Raw genomic sequence first — 24103 nt, 5'->3', positions numbered from 1 at the left:
CTACTTATTTTAAGTGTAAGGTTAGATTGCTGATTTAGCTTATTCTTGTTGCTTGAGGTTGGCCTGTAATGCTATGAATTTCCCTCATATGACTCTCCTTGCTGTTTCCCATAATATTTAAAGGGCTATATTTTCATATTTTTGTCCCTATGTATTTTTTTTATTTCTTTCATTGTCAACCCATTGCTTGTTTAGTAGCATGTTATTTATCCTCCACCTGCTTGCATATCTTTTTTTTCTTGTAGGTGATTTCCTGTTTCATACAATTGTGATTGGAAAAGATGATTAAATATGATTTTAAACTTCTTCAATTTACTGATACTTGTTTTGTATCTTAACAACCCAAATAGTCTATCCTGGAACATGTTCCCTGTGCACATGAGAAGGCTATCTACTTGGCTGCTTAGGGGTGAAATGCACTAAAAATATCTTTTGAATCCATCTGGTTAGTATGTCTTTTAGACTTATTATTTACTTGTGGATTTATTGTCTGGAAGATCTGTCCATTGGTTTAAATGCAGTGTCAAATGAGTGTACTACAAATGAGACGACCTCTACAAGTATATTATGGATGATCTCTCATTTTACATCAGTCAATAATGTATGTAGGTGCTCCTGTGTTGGATGCATAAATATTTACCAGGGTTATGTTTTCTCAAAGTATTTGTTCTCATTACAGCCTTTGTTTTAATATTGTATTGTATAGTATAGGAATTGCTCACCCATGTATATTTTTTTGTTTCCATTTTTATAGTGTATCCTTTTCTGTCTTATTCCTTTCAGTCTGTGTGTGTCTTTTGATCTGAAGTGAGTCTCCTGCTGGCAGCTTATGTGAGGGTCTTGTTTTCATGTCTATGCAGCCATTGTATCTTTTGTTTGGAGCTTGTAATGTTTTCTCATTTAAATCAATAGTTTATCAATATGTAGTAATTGATATTTTATAATTTTTTGACTTTTTTTCTTCCTTGAGAAATTCATCTAACATTTCTTGAAACCTAGGTTTAGTATTGAAAAACATTTTTAGTTACTGTGTGTGTGTGTGTGTGTGTGTATGTGTGTGTCTGGAAGGCACTCTTTCCATCTTTTGATTTGACAAATAGCTTTGCTGAGTAGATTCATATCACTGAATATTTCCTGCCAATGCTGTGAAAAAAATCAGCTGACACTTCAATGGGAGCTCCCTCTCAGTCAATATTTGTTTTTCCCTTGATGCTTTTAAGATTTTCTCTTTGCCTTTAACCTTGGCATTTTAATTGGTATGTGTCTTAGTTTATTCTGTTTGCAAGTCTGCACTTTCTGGACTTTATATATCTATTTCTTTCAGTAGATTAGAAAAGTTTTCTGATATTTTCTCTATTAGGGCTTTTCTGGAACTCCTATAATGAGACTCATTTCATAATTGATGTTTTCCCAGAAGCTCTTATACTATACTCCTTACTTAAAATCTTTTTCTTTCCTGTTGCTAATCTTATTGGCCATTCCTGCAACCATATCTTTTAGATCATTAATTTAATCCTCTGTTTACACTCTCTGCTGTTACTCCTAGTAAGGTATTGTACAATTCACACATCACATTTAAAAAATATATATATTACAGATTATTTCTAGGGTAGATACGTTATTTTATTGTATTTTATTCTGTTTGTTTTCTCCTTTTTAAAAATCAACTTTTTTGTAGTTCTGTTTCTTGTGCATCCTTATAACCAATGTTTTGAACTCTGTTTTGAACTGAGTTCAAAACATTTTGGCTTTATTTTGTTTAGTTATTTCTCTGAAATTGTCTCCTATTTTTTTCATTTAGGACATTTGCATCATTCCCTCTTTTGACCACTTCCCTGTGTTTCATGTCAGTTGTACATTATGTGAAGAAAAATAAGCAAAGCCTCATCTATTCTTCATCCTATGTTCATAAGTTCTGCATTACATTTTACTTAAGAAATAGGTTGGCCCTTCATGAAAAAAAATCAACAAGTAGAAACAGTAAGAAACTATCTTAATATAAAGAGGATTTCATTGAAGAAGTCCTCCTCAAACATCACACTCACCAAGACTCTGAAAGTGTTTCCTCTACGGTCAAGAACAAGGCAAAGATGCCCACTCTAGACACTTTTATTCATCATTGTGGAGAAGTGACTCTTGCATGATGTGACCATTGTGGGCCCCTCAAATTAGATCCAGCTTCATCCAAGTCAGAAGAGTGATTACTCCCCTTAAATCCCCAGAGACAGTGTCACAGAGGATGCCACCACCACCCTACCCTTGTTGGTTTTTGGAACAGACCACTGCCTTTCCCAAGGCAAGCTACTTCTCTTAGTTTATACCCTGTATTATAATCCATGTTGCTACATTCTTTATTTTTAATGCCTGCCATGTAATGAAGAGATTATTAATCTTGTCCTATTTACACCTAAGACACACCTCATATGTAAGTTTTCTTAATAATCTCTTGATATAATGATGCAGTTGTCAGCCTCTTTCTTTGGGCTATCTGCATCAAAAAGTTTGACACAACACGTTAGAAAAAATTGGAAACAAAAGAGTAGTCAATTTGGAAAACAGGAAGTAAAATTATGTTAGTTCTCAGATGACCTAATCTTATATATAGGAAATACTAAAGATTCCCAAAGAAACAACCAAACAAACAATCAAATAAATAAACATCCTATTAGAATTAATTAATGAATAAAGAAATGGTCTAAGGCACAACATCAGGACTCGAAATCAGTTGCATTTCTATGCACTCACAATGACAATTCAAAGGGGAAATTAAGAAAATTATATCATTTATCATAGCAGCAAAAAGAATGAAGAAATTAAAGTAACTTGAAATGGTTGTGCCTTGAAAATGAAAAAGGATTGATGAAAACAAATTAAAGGAGACACAAGTAAGGACATTCTATGTTCATGGATAGGTACACTTACTATTAAGATGCCCATACTACATAAAGTAACCTAAAGTTTCAATGTGTTGAAACTCCAAAGTGTAGAAACACTTATTCAATGTAAGAAACTCCAAAGTGTAGAAACACCTATTAAAATTTATTTGAGCCAAATAGAAAATATGTGTAGAAGGATGATATTGAAGGCTGAGGAAAACTGCTTCACAGAATGACAATTTACAGCCTTTTTTAGAGATTCGAAATTAAGAGGAGACCACGGCAAGATTACATGAAGGTGCAAAGAAGAGTTATTGGAATGATGTGCTCTCTCTGGGATGATTTGGCTTCTGAGACATTTCAAAGCTGTGTTAATCCAGGTGCACAGAAACAATGAACAGAGTTTACTTATGGCAAAGATCGAGCTTTTACTAAAGAAGTCATGAAGTCCAGATAACCATACTTACCATAACCTGCCCAGTAAGTAATGTATGATCAGTTAACCGTGTGAGGTTACTTTCCATACACCACCTTTAAGACATCAGTGTAAGCTCTAGCAAAATCCCAACAGTGTTTTTCTTTTGGCAGAAGTAGAAAAAACCCTTCTAAACCTAATAGAGATTTCCAAAGTACCCTAAAAGGAAAAACATATAGTACTATGAAAGCTGCAGATTTCACACTTTCTAATTTTAAAATATATTACAAACCTGCAGCAATCAAAACTTCATAGTATTGGCATAAAGGCATACTCATACATCTATGGAAAGAAAAAAAAATCTAGAGCATATGCTCAAATGATCTGCACCAAGGGTGTGTAGACTACAAAAGAGGTCCTGGAAAAACAGAATATCCACACATGTGAAAGAATGAAGGTGGACCTTTATATTACACCATATATAAAATCAACTAAGAATAAACCAAAACTTAAGTTAAACCTGAAACTATAAAACTATTAGAGGAAAACTGGAAATGCTTTCTTGGATATGATGCCAAAATCACAAAAATCAAAAGCAAATATACACAAATGGATTTACATTAAACTTACAAACTTCTGTGTAGCAAAGGAAAAATCAAACTGTGAAAGGCATCCTACAGAACGGGAGAAAATATTTGAGAAACTTATATTTGGTAAGAGGCTGATATCCAGAATATATAAAGTTCAACAACTCAATGATTACAAGACAAACTACCTATTAGATACTCAGTATTATTGACCAAATTATGTCCCCCCCATCAATTAATATACTGAAACTGTAATTTCCAGTTAGAGAAGTTCATAAAAATGTGGATCTTAGGATGGCATTAGTGCCCTTATTAAAGGTGGATATCTCTCTTTCTTCCTCTCCAGAAACATTCACAGGCAAAATCTGTGTGAGCTCACAGTGAGATGAAGTCTGCCAATAAGCCAAGGAATAAATTTAACAGGAAGACACCATGATCTTAGGCTTGCAAACACTGGAATTCAGAGAATACAAATTTCTTTGCTTTAAGCCACTCACTTGCTTGTATTTTGTTATGGCAGCCTGAGCTAACACCAAGGCAAAAGGATTTGAATAGACATTTCTCCAACGAAAAAATAAAAATGATACAAATGACCAAGAAGCATGTTCAAATGATAAGTAATACAAATCATCAGGAAATGCAAAGTAGAGCCTTGGTGTGATATAACCTATTAGAATAGTCAGAAAAACAAACAAACAATCAAACAAACAAACAACCAGACAATAACAAGCATTGGATAGAATGTGGAGAAACTAGAACCCTTACACACTGTTCGTGGAAATGTAAAATCATTCAGCTACTGCAGAAAACATTAAAAGGTTCTCAAAAAAATTATAGAAATGCCACATAATCTAGCAGGAAAAGATTATATATATGTGTGTGTGTGTGTGTGTGTGTGTGTGTGTGTGTGTATTTAGATAGATAGATAGATAGATAGATAGATAGATATAGATATAGATAGGTATAGATATGTATGTGTATATGTATATAATGGAAACAAAATTTTGCATATATATAAAATGGAAACAAAATTTTGAATAAATATTACCACACCCTTGCTACCTGCAGCATTACTCACAAGTCCAAGTTGTAATAGCAAACTAACTGCCCATGGATGGATAATTGAGGAAAGATTATATCATGTGTAAGTACAATGGAATATTATTCGGCCATAGCACAGAAGGAAATCCAGTCATATACTATCACATGAATCAACCTTGAGGAAATTACCCTGAGTAAAATAAACCAACCAATCACCAAAAAGACAAATACTGCAAGACTATATTTATGGAAATTACTTAAGGAATGAAATTTATGAAAAAAAAAAGATTAGAATGTCAGTGGCAAAGGATTGGAAGAAAGAGAAAATGAAGAGCCTTTGTTCAATGGTTAGAATTTCAGTCATGCAAAGTGAAAAACTTTAGGGATCTATTGTAACTCAATGGGAACATAGTTTCCAACACTGTACTGTACACTTTAAAATTAAAAGAAGAGCAATTTATGGCATGTGCTGTTAAACTCAGGAATAAATAAATAAATACACTGGGTTGTTGGTTTTCACTGAGTCCAGATAAGATGTGTACATATATGGTAAACCCTCTTTTCATGTCGAAAACTTTGTGGACAACCACGTGCTGGGTTTCAGAGCTCTTACACTTTTTTTTGATAAGCCTGAGGAATTGGAAATCCATAGACAGGGAAAGCACAGAACCAGTCCAAGATGCTTTCTCCGGTTTAGGCAGATTGACTTAATCTAAACTCTCCTGAGACCAGGAGAGGAAATGAGCTATTCACCTCTCTTTTATGACTGCACTCATTTTTTATGTGTTGCTATCTCCAGTCTGTGACTTGTGGGAGACATCAAGGTAACTCAACGCTGTCTGAAAATGCCTCCCTTAATCAAGACAAAGAATCAGATTTATTTAAGGGTAAGAAGATTATGTGGTATGATAAAATATACATAAATAAATTATGTATCTTTACATATCTTCCTCAGTTCTTCTAAGGTATTTAATCTAACCACAAATCTATGAGAATAGTGTTAGAAATCTCTTTGGTGGATTACAGCTTAAGTAAGGTTTCTTTTATTTCCCTCTAATTGTTCATATTTATCAAAACTAATCTTCCTTTAAAAATGATGTATTTTACTCAAATAGAAAAGTACAGACAATGTTACTAGATAACATATACATCCACAACCATACAGTCTGATCTCAAAATCTGCCACAGGGTTTCAGATCTTTTGTTTATTTTTCAAATTTCAAAAACAAACAAAGAAAAATTTAACCAAGACAAACCAAATTATCAGCCAGACCTTCCTCCTTCATTTTTGATGGTAACTATTCTGAATTCATTTTACTCACTCTTGGGTTATTATACCCTTACTGCTTATTAATGTGTATGTCTGTGCCTATGTGAATATACCTTATAACCTACGTATATCATTATTTTACACACTGAAAAGTGTTATATGAATAGATTCTTAGCATATAACATATTGTTTTGTATCTTGTTTGCTAAACAAGCAAACATTGTCTCTTTGTATCCTACTGAGATGCAGCTCAGACTTAAACCATGGTGAGGTTCAGGATGGTTATGCTAAGTCCATTTGACATCTCTGCTTGCTGTCTGGGAATCCATTCTTCATCAGAATCCTCAGAGTCATCCACGTGGGGTTTGATGGCCTGCCTGTATTGATACAGGAATGCTGTATTAGATTAAATGAGACCTGGAAAGAAACACAATCATTATCCTGAAAGGAAACAGCTGGAAAGATAAACAAAGCACAACAAAGCCAGGGTGACTCACTCCAATGGGCTTGGAGAGCCTAGAGCAAGGCATCATGAACTCTGCATTGTTAGTGCCAGCCCTGCACTGACAGAAAAGACCAAAACTTACCTCTAGATTGTTCTCCACACAGAAGAAAGCTGTAGATTATTAGAACTGCCAAATAGGGACCCAAGGCTATACAGGAGATTCATGTTTCCTAACCCATCTGCGTCAAGTACTTCCTGTTACCTGTATCCTGCAGCACATCATAGCTCCTTTTCACATTCTTGAAATAGATTTTCTCCATCTGCCATAGCTGTCTGTTCTATTTGGAGAAGTGGATGTCAATGTCTTAGAAAGCATCATTGGCCCAAAGAAAATTATAGATACCATAAATAACATCAGAATACAGGTCAGAACTTCAAGCTGGGTCTTCTCATCTACCTGTGTGCACAGTATTGACTGAGATCTCTAAGTGGTCTCTCCCTCACAATCCTGTCCTGATACCTGAGCAAACATTGAACACTTCCCTAACTCTCTGCTGACCCAGAACTGGTGATGTGGCTGTGAGTGGTGGGGGAACCCCTGAGGTTAGCGATCACAGATGCACAAAGGAAACTTGGAAGCACCTGCTTCTGGTAATTTGGGCACTGACCATCAGCATGCCCTCACAGAGATTGGAAATGCGTATTTCTCATAGGAAGTAACCACACATGAGGTTGCTGGAAAATCTATCCATAAAGCACATAAAGCAGGCTCAGTCTTCATGGGAAAAGGGTCTCTCAGGCCGAAATTGTTTGGGGTCCATCATGCTAGTGGTATTTGTGGTCTCTTGGGACAAGATATGAAGCCTTTCAGAAGGAAGCCATTGAGATGCTCAAGTTGAGAGAGTTGGGGATCTTCCTGGCTGATCAATTGTGAGGGCGCTCATTAAGACGTTCTAGGTTCCCGGACACTGGGTGAAGCTGGGGCCTTTGAAACAGACAGGATTAAGAGCTCCCGGGCATGATGAGGACATTTCGGATATCTGACTTCGTGAGTTTGGTCTTCCAAAAGGTACTGTAGGTAGGGTTTCCCAAGATGAGGGATTTGAGGTTGCCTCGGGCTGAGGGGAATTGTGGTTTTCACGGTGTTTTCTGGGGTCTAAACATTGCTGGGGTTTGTCGGGAGAATGAGATTTGAGGTCCCTCCAGGTTAGAGTATGTGGGTGAGTTCGTTTCCTCAAGGTGATGAGCTTTGATGTCCCTTAGGGCTGATGGGATTTGGACCCTTGCACTCTAAGGCTGGAATTTGAAGATCTTTGCTTAAGGGAAATTTGCAAAGCACATTCCGCCACATCACCATTTTCCTGTCCATCCCCACACTGATCTATGCATGCCCCATGCAGACCCGGACAGGTGCGGAGTCCCACCTCTTGGCACTTGCCTCCCACAGGAGTCCCAAGCAAAGCACTCGCTAATAGAACCGGTTCATCTCCAGCAGCCAATCAGTGCTGCCATCCTAGGGTCCTACCTGTCAATTGCAGGTGAGAACATGCTAGAGGGCGAGGCAAGGGGTGGGGCCTGCCTGTCGATCACCGGCAGTACCCAGTCCTAGGGAGAGGGCGTGGCCAGCGAGCGGGTCTCCACTCGCCCTGCGGAAGGCCCCACTTCACCCCGCGGGGTTGGCTGCTCTGTGTCCTGCGACTGCTTCACAAGACTATCGCGGCCTTGGACAGCCTTGCAGGTGTCGTTTCTTGATCTGGAGCGCACCTTGGGGAAGGACCCACCCAATAGGTTGTGGTGCCCACACCCGGGCGAGCTTGGAGCCACGAGTCCATGGCAGACGTTTAGGGTGGATGGGGCCATCCTGGCTTGATTCTCTCTTCCAGTGGACTTCCGTCAGCATCCCGAATTTTATCCTTGGCCCATTTTTGCCCTTCCTTATGAAATCCACTTTCAGCAAGAACTTTTGGTGTTTGGTGAAAAACACATTCCTTTCTGGAGACAACTGGGTCATTCTGATAATTCTGGCGAGACACACAATGAATATATGTGTCGAAGGTGCAAACACAATGAGTGAAATAATGTGTATTAGAAAAAAACCCTAGAAGTGTAACAGTGTAAAAAATGAATTTCAATAACATCTTCCTTGTTCACATCTCCCCCTCTTTATTCCAGCCATTACTACTTTAGAAAATATGTTGTTATAGTTATTGGTATCAGTTCCTCAGTACATCAGCCCCAAGGACAGGGCAGAGAGTGATATCTCCAGGTGCCAGCTGCCTAGGAGTAAATAGCTCCAAGGCTCCCAAAAAGAAAAATAAAACAATATTGCCACTGGAATACAGATAACATAACTGTCCACCAGCATCTGTCCATCTAGCATCTTTGTGTTAGATGCTAACAGCTAATTTTGCTTTTGTAATCTGTTTGCTTGCTTGATCAAGGCCAACCAGGACATAGTTTGGGCTTTATAAGCTGCCTCCTCCAGAGGCTCAGGGCTAATACTCTAGTAGGGAGGGTCAGTCCCCAGCTGGTTAATGAAGGCTGATTCTCTAGTGGGGAGAATGAGTCGCCAGCTGGCTAGTAAAGGCTCGTAATTAATCTCAATTGGCTCCGTGGGTCTTAGATGTGAATGCACCACAACAGAAGACTTTTAAAGACTCTCTCAACCTATGCATCTCAATGCCTTCCTTCGGAAAGACCGCATATCTTGTCTTTGAAAGAAATGATGTTATGGGTAATAGGGATGTTTAAGTCAGATGGGTCTCATAAGTCTTCAGAAGTAAAAAGACATAGTTAAAACCAAACACAAACAAAAGCCAGACAACAACCTGACAAATATATTGCATAAAAATAAGACATCCCATACAAAGACAAGGGGTCAAGACAGGGGCATCAACTAAATACCTACTGGGTTTCAAAAGAGAAAATGCAAAGAGTGTTTCTGGCCTTTACCTGGTTTTGACCACAGAAATATAACATGATTTTCACTTGTTGAAAAAAAAGCCAACTAACTGAAGATGTTTTATGATTACTGTGAAACTGAAAGGGGAAAAACTCATTCGAGTGGAGATGGTGGCCTGGTGAGGACGCTCTCATGTGGTACCCCACCAACATCACACATATCACAGAAAACTCCACTGCCTTAAAGAAAGAGCAATACTAGTCCCCGCCGTGAAAGACCAACCCTGTGTTTCCCACAAGAAACTGATGTCCCACAACCCAGCCAACGAGAAAGCTGAACTCACTAGGAACCATGCTGATTGCATTCATTCTCTAGCAGACTTGTATTCAAAAAGACCACTCCCAGCATCCTCCAATTCCTCTCTGAAATAACATTGCTCCTCTTCATCTGTGGAACTTGCCTGTGACTTTTGCAATGGCCTGTTTGTTTGAAATTGCAACTGTTTACTGTTCCGGAATAAACCCAAGTTTTGCTGGTAAAATCATTGTTTTAATTTTAACTGCAATACAATTTTATTTTATATATCACTAACCGTGACTTTTTGTCATTAGTTGTTAATTAAATGTTGCCTCATGTCATTATCGGTGACATGACTCTTTTATGTACATAATAAATTTGTGTGTTTATAGAATTCTCATGGTTTCCATCTGTATATCCATCAGTGAAGAGTAGACATAGAGGGGCAGTCTAGCATAATATACAATACTTGATGATAGCGATATAGAGGACGTGTTCTTAATCACCTTTTTATTTGAGTCACCTTATGTAAAAAGTAAATCAGTAATTTACACATTCAAAGCTCTAAAAAAAGATTTTCCAGTGCACTCAGAGAAACTATTACAGTCAGAAAGATTCTCCAAAACAATTTCCATGTCAACATCCTGTCATAATATTGTACCATTTTGTTTCCCAGCTGTTTTCCTTTGTGTGCACAGTGGGCCCAGATAACAGGAATGTTTTGCTTCCCATCATGGATGTCCTGGACTTTCTGTAGTTCTTCACATTTCTTCAACCTGTCGATTGTAAATTTAGCTTGGCATCTGTTCAATCTATTTGATTCCCTTTGTTGCATCAATACTTCCTTTTCTCTCCTTCTCCCATAGCCCTTGCTGATATTTGATGGGTTTGTTGCTATGTTTATCAGCGGACTTTGAATACACTGCAATCCTCATGGGTGAACATCAGATGGTGGCTGTGGTATACGTCCCTGAACAGAAATAAGACTTTTTAAACCACATGGTGAAACAGCCTGCATCCAAGCACCCACACATGAAACTTGAAAGAAAGTGACATGGCCTCGTTAACAGCCATTTCCTCCCTAAGGTCGACATTATATGATGACACACATAGGGAACCAGAGGTGACCCTGGAAATTTCCAGGGACCTTGAGCAAACAGTTGCAATATCCACAGATTCCTTTGAGCTGGAAGTTCCCTCACTGACCCTGGAGTTTGAGGGCTAGTTTCTCTCTTGGTTCAGAGCTTCTACTCTCTTCGTGTTTGAAGCTCTCCAGACCCTATGAGAAAACTATTTTAAGGTTTCCTGCTTTTCTTATTAAAGGCCTTGTTTTGCCTGCAAGTATTCATTTGGAATATCTGCCTGACATTGCATCAGTCAATTTTTTTTTGGAACTGTGCTATTCTTTGGCCCAATTCTTATTGGAGCCAGGCCGTTTTCACTGAAACTGAAATTCCCAACAATTAACCCCAAAAAACAAATCGAATATGGAAATATCTTAAGTGTTGGTTCAATAAATGTCCACAATAAATTTCTGTGTCTCTAAACACACAGAGTTCAAGGAAAGTGACAAATGTCACTTGCTAGTGTGCAGCAGTGGGTACTTAGTGAAAACTGTGTACTTGTGCATTGTTTTCAGAAACATGAAGTGGTGCACCTTTCTGGAGGACAGGTGGACAATATTTATGAGTTAGAGGAATCATGTAGCTATTAGAGAGGGCCTTGTTTGGGAATTGCAGGGTAGAAATATTCAGCTTTGCAGCAAGATAGAGACACAGAAACAGATACATAGATCTATTACATAGTGTAGAAAAGGTGTTCATGGGGACATTTTGTATCCTAGCCAAAGAAAATGGAACAAAAAAGAGAGAACAGAAAAGAAAAAGGAAACAAAATCCAAAAATAAGAGCCCCAACTTGAAGCGACCCAAATATCTGAAGAAGGGTTAAATGAATAGTATTTTTACATGTTTCTCACTTGGCTCCTTGGTTGGTGGGACGGTTTGTTGGTTGGTTGGTTTACGAAAAGAGACTTGCTGAAGTTAGCTAGAATCAAGTATGAAAACCAAGTTCAATTTAAGAACCGCAATAGCAGAAAGGTTTATTTCCTCAGCGAGCACCCAGGCACTATGCCCTTTTGAGCTCCCACTCTCGGGATCTCAGAATCCTAACTCCATGGTAAACTGAGCTGATAAGAGTTTTTTTCTTTTTTTTTTCTTTCCTGGTACCTTTGTGGGGATTCTCAGTTTTCCCTAATGAGCATGGATACAGTTTTAGCCCTCAGGGAGATATAATATCTATCAACATACAAGATAAACCCCTGGATTTCAGGTATTACTCCATATTCATGAAGCATCCCTCTGTACTTGCACTGGAGAGCAGCAGGCGCACAACAAACACAAATAGTCTTTGGTCTGAAGTGGAACAGTGCTGTATAGAGCTCAGCTTCTTGGACATGTTACTTGTTTTCTGAGCAATTAGACAATACTTGCTGTTTTCTCTACATACTATATACTCACAGAAGCAGGAATTGATGTATAGGAGAAAACACAAGTGCCCCAGAGACACACTATGCAGATCCAAGTGAGGCCGACGAAGTGACATTGATCTCCATGTTTAGGAAAAAGTGATGGATAGAGGAAGACAGTCCTTTTAAAATTGAATGTGCCCCCTGTATGATTGCTTTCTCACCTTTGCTTTCCCCCTCACATATCTCTGGAGATGTTTTCTATTTGCCTGATTTTCTTTTTCTTTTTATGTATATTTGAGAAAGATTGTCTCATGTTCCAGCCAATGGATGCTGTTCGAAGTGGCTTTCCTCGATAAAGAGTGTTCTGTGCATATCAAATAAGATGGTCACGCCCCTGATCATCCCTCCCATCTGATCCAGGGGAGTGTTTTGCCATCTCTGCTTGTATCTTTCAAAGGCACAAAAAGGTGACAGGCCCATTGCCAGGTCACTCTATTGAATTCATTCCTCTCATTGTATCCCTACATCCCTTTGACATTGAAGTGCGTTTCCATGGTTTCTATCTGTGATCTCAGTCTTTACTTCAAAAGTGTGTTCCGTGTACACTATAAGAGCACTTGAGTTTTGCAGTTCTCCCCATAAAGGTAGATTGCAGTGTATATGTTTTCTTGGCTTTGTTGTGATTCCAAGAGTTCCCCACCATGATATAGACCAGGTTAATTTCAACCACTCTGTTGTGATTTATACATAGGATTTATTAACAAACTATACTATTGCTAAGCATTTCAGTTGAAATCTAAGCATGGAAAATCAGGGCTCTTTGGTTGGGGCCTGTCCCCTGGAGCTTTTCTCGGGCTTCACCCACCACTGTAATTGATTGACTCCTGGAACTTTAGAATGTGTCCCATCTCATAACTGACAGATTGTGCTTTTGAGTTTGTTGGTTTGTATTCCTTTGGGCAAACAAACAAAGGAACCTCAGCAGTTGCCAAATGCCCACAATGGGAATGAGCACAGTTCTATCATGCATTTGGGAAGGGGTTTGGTTCGCAGCTTCCAGTGATGAGGAGTGAGTCTGCATGATGCGAGTAGGTGTGAGCAAGGTTTTGGGCCGGTGGGAGGAGCTTCTCTCACATGACTGCTGACCCGCCAAAGCAGCGAATGTGAGGGGCGCTCTGGTCAGGTCGCTTGGCCAAGAAAGGCTCCACCTGGAGTTGGAAAGAGCTGGCTTCCGATGGCGCCATTGCGGCTTACGAATTCTGGGCTCTGTTGCCAACTGGTAGCCCTGGCTCGGCATCTAGTTCTTCTCTGAGATCGGCATGAGCAGGCGGGTCTGTGACAGAGTGAGATGAGGCATGTGTGCTGGGGCCCAGGGCAGGCCCATGGGAAGGACACAGTCCCCGACCCCTGCTTCTCATGCCTGAGATACAAAGAATGTACGGGGTGAAGATCATCGGGGGCGTGGCCCAGGATCTGGCCTTAGTCAAGGGAGCAGCGAGCCGGTGTAGGGGGAGCGGAGAAGGCCGAGCACCGGGGCAACTGGGCCTTAGCAAAGGGAGCTCAGTGGCGAGCAGCGTCGGGGCACATGAATGTCGGGGCTCTGGCTCAGCAGAAGAGGTGTGAGGAAGCGTGAAGCACAGAGAGTGCTATGTATGTGTTCTTTTCTAATGAGTTTTTATTTTTTATTTTGTTTTTAAATGTTGATGTTCAGCTATTCCTCAATTGGGTAACTGAGACCCTTCTCATGTATGTTGCCAACAAACATCTTAATGGTAATTTTGTCCTTATCTATACCTCTCATCTTTGATGTTTTTTGTTTTTTGGGGTTTTTTTTTGATATGGATTGTTGTGGTTTAGTTTGTGTGGTGGTACATTTGCTATGTTTGGTTTGGATTTGTTTTGTTGCATTTTGCTTTCGTTTTCCTAATGCTCTGGAGGTATTTCCCACTGTTACAGAGGACATGAAATTGTTATCATTTTTCCTTCAGGGTCCAGATGCTGGTCACATCAGAAAAGATATCTTACAGAGCTTACCCGAATAAAGGGGTCAGCGAAGCTGGTCTCCGTGGTGACGCTTTCTCACACCTCTCACCCAAAGCATAACAAAGCGAAACCCGCACCTCCAAGCTTGGCTCACTCCCCTGCCTCTAACACGTGTATGTGCCACGTCCCTTGCTGACCTGGGGCCCCAGCATGCCGTATGTTCCAGCGGTGGTAACCACAGATGCACCTTAGCTGAGGCATGGTCAACCCCGAATAGGGCTCTGGGCTCCTCCAACACCAGCTCCCCCCTCCCTGGGGTCAGAGCTGAACCTAGGCCAGGCCCCAGGCAACCAGCATCCTGCGCTGGGTTTCCATTACAGCCAAGAGAGCAGGGGCCGGTGGCTGCGTTCTTCCCATGAGCCATCACGCACCACCCAGACACATGCCTCATCTCACTGCGCCATAGCCCTGCCAGCTCATCACAGTCTTAGCAAGAAACTCGAGGCCCAGTCAGATGTTTCATCTGGCCACAGGTCTCAGAACTTGTAAGCCACAGCGGCAAAATTGGAAGCAACCTCTTTCGGACTCCAAGAGGAGCCATTCTTGGCGGAGAGACCTGCCTAGAGAGCCCCTCACACTGGGGCTGGTTGGCGAGAAGAGATGGTACCCGGAGAAAGCTCCTTCCACGGGCCCATGACCATGGCTTCTTGGTGTCCTGTGCTCCACTGCTCACACCTACTCACTCCATGCAGTCTCACTCCTTGTAAACAGAGGCTGAGAACCATCCACAAAAATGCATGATAGAAATGTGCTCATTACCATTCTTGGGAATTCTCAACTAGTGAAGTTCATTTGTTTCTTGGAAAATGAGAATAAAAGGGGGATGAGGAGAGGGTGGACAAGAAGCAGCTGTAATTTATGAGCGGGGTACTTTCTAACGAATTCAGGAAACAGGAAATTACAATGGTTGGTCAAGCCCTTGCATAGTTTCAGGGGACATGCCCAACAAAAGAGCCGTGATTCTTGGTGTTTAGAAAGGACATGAATGCTGCTCGATAGCAAGAGTATTAATAATTTTTATGTACAAACCTAACAGCATGTAAAATTAACTATGTCTATACCAACATAGGCCTATCTTGAAATAGATAGATAGATAGATAGATAGATAGATAGATAGATAGATAGATAAAGTCTGTGCTGTGGAAACACCCTTAATGGGTAGACTTTGAAAGCTTGAGCATGACTATACACAATTATATTGTCCATGGTACAAACTTTGGAAATGAAGACTGAGATCACAGATCGAAAAATGAAGATAAACTTTAGATTATAGGCTCGTAGGGATCAAAGGAGAAATATGCATTTTACAGAGGAACCTTAGAACTGGCCTGTCCCCATTTCTGCCTTGGAAACTGACAAAGCAATAATGGCCAAACATTCCCCTGCATCAGATAGGAGGGATAACCAGGTGTTTGACTGTCTCACTTTGCATGTATGGGACACTTTTGATCGTGGAAAGCCAGTGACAACAGCCTAAATGGTCACTTGAAATCGGTTAGGTAGGGTATGGTGTGTCTAACAGCTGTTACCCAAGGCAACCTTGAGAAAACTTATATCAACAAAAAAATTTAAAAAAAAAACATAAAAATGCTCCAGAGACATTAGAGTTGAAAGGGAAGATTAGAAAACAACTGTACAGTAGGCACAATAATTTCAAAATGTGTGGATATGGATTCCTCTATCCATCACATGGCCCTAAACATGAAGAGTAATCCCAGTTTGTCAAGCTTGGTTGGACATAGTTCTTATCCATTATCCAATCCTGCACACTAGCAGGTGTCATTTATCACTTTCTCTGGACAACTTGTACAGTAGTAAATGATTGGCCATGACTGTATAAGTTTACGTTTTTTTGATTTTCAGGAAGGTCCAACATCTTCTTGCTGTCAGTTAGCAATTTATGTCTCTTTGTACTCCTCTGTGTAAGTGCTCCTTTTCTTTGGGTTTTCAATCTTACGATTCTGTGTTTAAATTTTGATGTAGAGCACTGCCTAAGCTGAGTAACCGAGACATTTCTCATGAATGTTGCCAACATACAGATTAATGGTCATTGTCTCGTTTTTAACCTATATTTCTCATCCATTGGTTTTCCTTTGATATACATTGCTTATGTTTGGTTTGGGTGGCGGTACATTTGTTCATTTTGGTTTGGATTTATATGTTGCATTTTGTTTTCTTTTAGCTAATGCTCTGTAGGTATTTCACTATGTTACTGAGGACACAAAATTGCTACCATTTTACCTTCAGTGTCCAAATGTTGATCACATCATAATAGAAATCTCATACAGATGACCAAAGATGTGGGCAGCTGGAGGGTGGGACCTATAGAGGAGTGGAAGTGGGCCAGGTGGAAACAGGCAGGGATGTGGCTTGAGATGGATTCAGTCCCAGGACCCTTTGCAAACCCTGCGTGCCCTCACATTTTCTCAAGCTTTTGGTGTATCGCTTTCCATTGGGGCTTGACACGCCCTCACAATAGAGACCCCACAAGACAGGAAAACCAGCGAGGACCATGTCCAGACGACACTGGAGCACCATCACTCCCGGAAGGCCAGCAACAACCTGAATCCAGAGGCTCATTTCAACCGGCAAACTCAAAGAAGACGCCACGGACAGCGACGCTGTCACCCTGACCTGCTCCCATCCTAATGAGGACACAGTCGATTGGCAAGAAAGAACCCTCCGAGCTGGCTTTGTCCGCCTCGCACTGGTGACACTGGAACCAGCCGGATGGTCCGTGCCGGGCTCTCCGGCGCGGCGCAGGACGCGAACCGCATATCCGCGGCCTCTGCCCAGCAGCAGCGAGCAACAGCCGGGCTTTGGGCCAAGCCCAAGTGTCTCCAGGCATGTCCCACTGACCGCGGGGACACACATCCGCACTGAGCAGCACAGCGAGTCACGTGACTGGTGAGCGAATAAAGGGTCCTGCCTAGCTGGTCTCCATGGTGACGCGGAGTAAACAGCAGCACGCCACTTTACTCAATGAAGGCACACATCCACGAGATTCGTGGCCAAGGACCACGGCGCACGCCGTGCTCCACGCATCCTCGCACCCGTCGCCCAGAGCACGGGCAAGCGAACCCGCGCACCGCGCTCCACCAGGCTTGGCTCGCTCCCCTGCCTCGGACACGTCTACGTGCCACCTCCCTTGCTGGCCTGTGGCCCCGACACGCCGTCTGTTCCGGCGCTGCTCGCCACACACGTCCCTTGGCCGAGGCCTGCTGGTCCCTGCCTCGGACTTCTCGGCTCCTCCAACACCGGCTCCCCGCTCCCCGGGGCCAAGACAGGCCCCTGGATCAGGCGTCAGGTGACCAGCCTCTCGCGCAGGGTTTCCAGCACAGCCCAGAGAGCAGGGGCCGGTGACCGCGTCCTTCCCACCAACTGTCACCCGCCCCCAGGGCACACGCGGCATCTCACTCGGCCACCGCCCTGCCAGCTCATCCAACTCCTAGAAAAAGACCCGAGGCCCAGTCACATGTCCCGTTTGGCCATACGTCTCCCAACTCGTAAGTCGCAAGCGGCAGTTGGTCGCCATCTCTTTCGGACTCCAAGTGGAGGCCTTCCTGGCCGAGTGACCAGGCTCAGAGCGCCCCTCACACTGGGACACGTTGGCGGGGACAGGTGGCACGTGCAGGAAGCTCCCTCCGCGGGCCCAGGATCCTGGCCTCTGGACATCCTGTGCTCCGGGACTCACACCTCCTCCCGCCATGCAGTCTCACTCCTCGACCGCAGAATCTGGCCAGAAACCCTGGTGCAAAGGCACGAGAGAAAGGTGCTCATTCCCTTGCTTGGGAATTCTCAAGTCGTCAAGTTCATTTGTTTCTTGGGAGAAGAAGGAGGAGGAAGAGGGGGAGGAGGAGGAGACGGAGGACAAGAAGCAGCTGTAGTCCATGAGCAGGGGTACTTTCTGACAAATGCAGGAGACAAGAAATAGCAATGGTTATTGAAGCCCTACCTTGTGTAAGGGGACGGACCCCAACAAAAGAGCCGTGATTCTTCATATTTAGAAACCAGCTGAAATGCTGATCGGTAGCAAGCGTGTCGATAGTTTTTATGTATAAAGCCAGACAGCATGCACAATTACCTTGGTCTGTATCATCATGTGTCTGTCTCGAAATAAATAAGAAAAGTATCAACGTCTTGGACCCGGAAACGACCTTTGTGGTAGTATTTCACAGCTGGAGCATGACTGTAATGTCCCTGGAATAAAATTCTGAAGGAAAGACTGACATCAGAGATCGGAAAAATGAAAAGCGACTTCAGATTATAAGACTTAGGGATCAAAGGACATGTATGAATTCCACAGAGGGACCTTGGAAGAGGCCGGTGTCCACTTGTGCCTAGGAAAGTGACAAGGCAACCGTGCCCATGCACTTCCCTGCGTCACATCTGAGGGCTGACCGGCTGCTTGACTGTCTCACTTTGTATGCATGGGACACTTTGGATCATCCAAAGCCGCTGGCAAGAACGTAAATGTTCATTGGCAATCAGTTAGACACGTTACGATGCGTCTCACGGCTGCAACCCGAGACAACCTCCAGAAGCCTTACGTGAACAAAACGATTAAAAAAAAAAAAGCAACAGAAAACTGCTCCACAGACATTAGAGTTAAAAGACATGTTAGAACATGACGGTACAGGGGCCACAAGAATTCCAAAATGTGTGAATTCCTCTATCCATCACAGAGCCCTAAACATGAAGAGAACTGCCAGATTGTCAAGCTTGTTTGCATCTGCAGCACGTATCTCCAGGGCACTTGTGTTTTCTCCTACATGTCAATTTCTGCAGGGGACTATGTACACAATAGATCAGAAACCACAAGTCATGATGAATTTGCTTCTGTAAGCAACATGTCACAGTCACCGAGCTCTCAAGAGCACTGTTCACCTGAAGACCAAAGACTACTTGTGTTGGGTGTGCTTCTGCTACCCACGAGTGCTAGCGCGGAATGCTTCATGACCGTGGAGCAATATGTAACATTTTGAGTTTTTTTTTCTCCTGTATGCTGATAGAAATCGCATGTGAGTCATAATGAATCTGTTTCAATGATAGAAAATGGAAATACCCTCTGAGGTACAAAGAAATTACTAAGCAGATGTTAGCTCACTTTTCTAGAGACTCAGAATTCATAGCTGTGAGCATAAGACATAGAAAGCTCTTCTGAGTTTTTTTGACTCAAGTCATCCATTCTGCTAATGGGGTGTTAATATGCAACTTGTTTTGCAAACCTAATTCTAGCTTGTTTCACCTTTCACTATGCAGGAGACGAGAATAAAATGGTTGATGAGCCTTAGCTTAGTTTAAGAGGACAGGACCCAACAATGAGGTGTGATCTCAGTGTCTAGAAACAAGCTGAAATGATAAACAATAGCACATATTGTTATAAAGATGGTTAAGAAAGAGTCTGACTCTGGAAATACACTTACTAATATGGATAAGGGAGAGGAGGAATGGTAAGTAATAGCAATGCTAGCAGCCCACACCCCTGTCTTTATGGCTTCTATTCTCTCTCACAATTTTGGCTTTGCAAATTATCATGAGTTACTATCAGGTTAACGGTTACAATCTACAGCCAATTCCCAGACTCAGCCTCAAGGCCACGAGCATGTTTTCAGCTATTTCTTCTCAGGTGTCCATTTCCCATCCTCGTCCCCAGAGCAAGAAGTCCCAGAGTAGGTCAGGCAGGGGTGCCCTTTTTGCAATGTTGTTGTGTGCAAGTCCATACCTGGTTCTGATGACCTTGTTGCTCCAAGGACCAGGCATCCCAATAGGACTGCAGGTTTTCTCACAACATATTCTCCTTTTCTTTGTGCTGAATTTTATTCAGCGTTACTGAGAACACAGAGGACTGAGTCTTTCTGTGTCTTTGACTTCTTGAGAATCTCTTCTCGACTGAACAATGAAAAATAAGTTAAACACAAATTACAATCAAGAGGTGATAAATGAGAACAAAAACTCATGAGTTTGTGGAATAGGATGTAAGTCTTCAATAGTATTGACCATGCTTTTTAGCACTGCGATCCACGGTAATTCAGGAAGCTGCTTTTCAAAAATGTCAGCATTATGCGTTTGTAAATCTGTACTTACCATACCGCAAAATATGCTGTCTAACTTTATCCCATTCAAACATACTTTCATTATACAATACAGGAGTTATACAAAAAGAATTAGTAGTTCAATCACATTTAAGTTGTACACTTTCTGCAAACTAACTATTTGACCTCCTAACAATATAACTGCTTGCTGTAAATCTGCTACTTGACTTTGCAATACAGAGTCAGTTTGTCTTTGAGAAGTCCATAACTGTTCAGCATCCCGATACCAGGTTCTAACATGCTCGGCAGTCTGTACAGATTCACGCAGAGCCACACTGGCCATGGTAGCAGCAGCAGTAACAGCGATGATATCCACAACAGCAGCGATCAGCATGCCAAGGAATCTTTTAGCTCTTCTTTTAACATGGTCCATCAGTTGCTGCAATATCACAGTGGCAGGAGAGTCTTGCCAGGTTCGAGACAATCTAACCAGCATCCATACTCCAGTTTTAGCTCTAAGAATATGACTTGTTAAAAGGAATAGAAGAGTTAATACAAGTGTAAAAAGAACAATATTTACATGAAACATAACCTAAAGTTTCATTCCACTTCACCTTGCCCTTCCTAATGACAGAGGAGAGCCGAACACAGGCTTGAGCAAAATGAGTAACATTCTGATGAAAGGTGATATGAGAAGAAGTCCCAGATTGAACTATGAAACCATTCCATGCATACATGGGAAATAAAGCAGCTCCTAACTTCCATATATGATTCTGTAGCCCTTGATGGGGTAGTTGGAGAGATGGGGAAAGGGAATCCTCCATCTTGCCAGACTATTGTGTTATTACTAGTTCTGTCTGATGAAATGCTTACTAAACCATTCTCTATCTTTTGATGCCACCGCAAATTTACTTTTCCTCCCTTTGCTTTGGCAGAGCCAGAAGGACTTCAATCAATGACTCTTCCATGGGAAGTATTAACTAAAACCCGAGCCTGTTCAGCTCGACACTAAGTCCACTGAACCCAACGTTCAAGAATCTGAACCTTTGGAGCGCCACACCACTGCAAATCTGGTGAAGTGTCATCCACAGGTTCTGTTACATTTTTAAATCCTTCCGTACTTAACAAAAACAAGTGACCTACCCCAGCATTCTCTTCATAAGTCTGCAAAATTGTCAACCACACTTGACAAAATTGCCAACCACACTAGCTATAAACAGTGCTCTCCAACTCCCATGCAAATTGGCTAACCTTCCTTTCCCACTGTAGAGTTCTCAAACACTCTCCTTTATTCTTCAGGCCTGAGAGGCCCTCTAGTATTATAAGGCCAGGCATTCAATTACAATCATTAACATAAACTACCACTGAAGCATCTCCCCATCCCACTGCCTTATTTAAAGGGGGATTGGATACATATACCCAATATGAATAATTTCCTGTTTCAGCTTGTACCCCACTTACTGTGCTGTAATCAGGGCTGTCATTGCAAGAAATAGAGAAATTGAAGTTATCTTCTGACTTGACTCACTGATTACTCACCACTTCTCTCCGCTCCCGAAGCCTAACATTTTTGGCTGGGAACCAAAACTTCTCTGTTACTGTAGAGATATAAGCAAAACCTTGACCCCATTTCAGTACCTCAGCAGGCACCTTGTCCCCTTTCAGATCCTTGTAGTATACTGGCTGCTGCAAAGGCTCACTGGCCTGTTTTGCCCAATGCCGATGAGCTGCTGTGCCACCTTGTTCATCGTGATTTAAAAACTTTAAAGTATATAATGTTTTATTAAGCCTTTGTCTCAGGGTAGTCCATATTCCCCTTTTTTGTTTCATAAGCTTATACTTCTTTGAAATATTGCAGGAGAAATCCCAAGGGTGTCTTCTGTGAACTCTAGTTTTCCCCCATCACTTGCGCAGAGAACACAAAACAGAGAACACAAAACAGACACTCAGGCAAGGACAATTACTGGAGTGTAGGCGGGCCCAGAGAAATTCACCAGCTACCACTCAGACAAGACTAAAGACAATAAACAGAACCTGACAACAGAGCAGAGGAGGTGGTGTCACACAGCCTGGCCACAGTCCAGTCTCTCCATAGACCCCTTGTGACTGGTCAACAGGAACAAGAACAGAAAGATACCCTAAAAAGCACTGAATTTTGTAATTTAGTCATTATTTTTATCACTTCCAATACAAAATCATGTTATTTTCACTGTTGATGCCATGCTAAAATGTTCTAAATTTTAGACTAATTAGTCAATAAACAAAACAGAAAATCATTAATAGTTTTTAAATTTCAAGTTAGAGGAATAACCTTTACCATACAATAATGAAACCTGAGCAATGCAAGTTTGTGACTACAAGAATGTCTTTCAAAAATACAATATTTGAAATTTTTTTTCTGTCAATGGCATTAGTTCTCAAGGTTTATCCAATACAGTGGGCCCTTCTAAAATAGAAAATAAGTTGTTTAAAGCATATGTGGGGATACTGAGGGAAGGACAGAGCTAATTTATAATGCCTAATAATTTTTGAAAATCATTAAGAGTTTTGAGGACATTCTGTCTAATTTCTATCCTTTGAAGAATAATTTTCTATTGCAAAATTTTATATCCTAAATATAAATAAGGAACAGAATCTTATCTTTTCTCAGGTGCTATCTCAAGCCATACATTTCCAGAGCAGTTTTTCCAAGTAAAAACATTTTTATACGAGTCCCTGAGGGAACTTTTCCCTCACTTCTTGCAAAGGTATATTCACAAATGCTTGGCACATGGTAGGACTATTAAACATGCCTTTTGGTAATACCTTCCATTGATATAACTGAGTAGGCTGAGCATTGTTTATAGTAGGAATTTTAAACGTAAACTTTTCTCTGTCCTGAAGCTGTGAAGGAAGAGTATAAAAATAATCTTTTAAATCTATAATGTTTGAAAACCAATTTTGGGGAATTAATGCAGGGTTAGGGAGCCCAGATTGCAAAGCTCCCATAGGCTGAATTACAGCATTGATTCTTCTTAAATCTGTTAACATTCTCCATTTTCCTGACTTCTTTTTTATAACAAATATTGGTGATTACTATGGAGAAGAGGGGGGTTCAATAAGATTACTGGCCAATTGTTTGTCTACTAGTTGCTGTAACACTTCTAATTTTTCTTTGTTAGAGGCCTGTTCCCTACCAGGTTTTGTATGCACTACTGTTCCTTCTCCCTTATTCCCTCTCCTGCAGTCTTTTCGAAAGTGCCCCAGTTTTCCACATTGATAACATTTCATTCGAGAACTTTGAAACCCTTTCTGTAAAGATCCTGCTAACAAATTAGCTTGATGTGTCAAAGAACCAACATCATGACAAGCTTTAACATATTCTTCCAAAGGTGCTCCTTGGGCTTTCAGAGGTTTTAAAGCCTTTTGACACTCTGAATTTGCCTTTTTATAAGCTAGAGATTCTAAGAGTAATTCTTGGACTTCAGGAAGAGTCACTGCCCTGACAATGGTCGTATGTAGCCGAGACAAAAAATCAGTGTAACTCTCCCCAGGACTCTGCATAATTTTAGTGAATGACTGAGGATGCTTCTCAGGTGGCTCAACTCGAGACCAAGCTCTTAACACTATTAATTTCACTTGTAACAAGGTTTCTTTAGTTGAATGACATTGCTGCTCAAGGGTAATCAAGTTTCCTGTACCTATCTGCTCTTCAAGAATAGCCCCTGGAAGGTTTTGTGCAGT

General features: G+C 41.4%; 1 pseudogene; it reads right to left on the bottom strand.

The window, feature by feature from the left end:
* Positions 1-18450: 18450 nt before the first annotated feature.
* On the bottom strand, positions 18451-22128 carry LOC118613551 (annotated as a pseudogene).
* Positions 22129-24103: the final 1975 nt, after the last annotated feature.

This window comes from Rousettus aegyptiacus, unplaced genomic scaffold (genome assembly GCF_014176215.1).
Source record: "Rousettus aegyptiacus isolate mRouAeg1 unplaced genomic scaffold, mRouAeg1.p scaffold_m13_p_19, whole genome shotgun sequence".
Classification (NCBI taxonomy): domain Eukaryota; kingdom Metazoa; phylum Chordata; class Mammalia; order Chiroptera; family Pteropodidae; genus Rousettus; species Rousettus aegyptiacus.
This window is presented reverse-complemented; position numbering and strand designations above follow the sequence as displayed.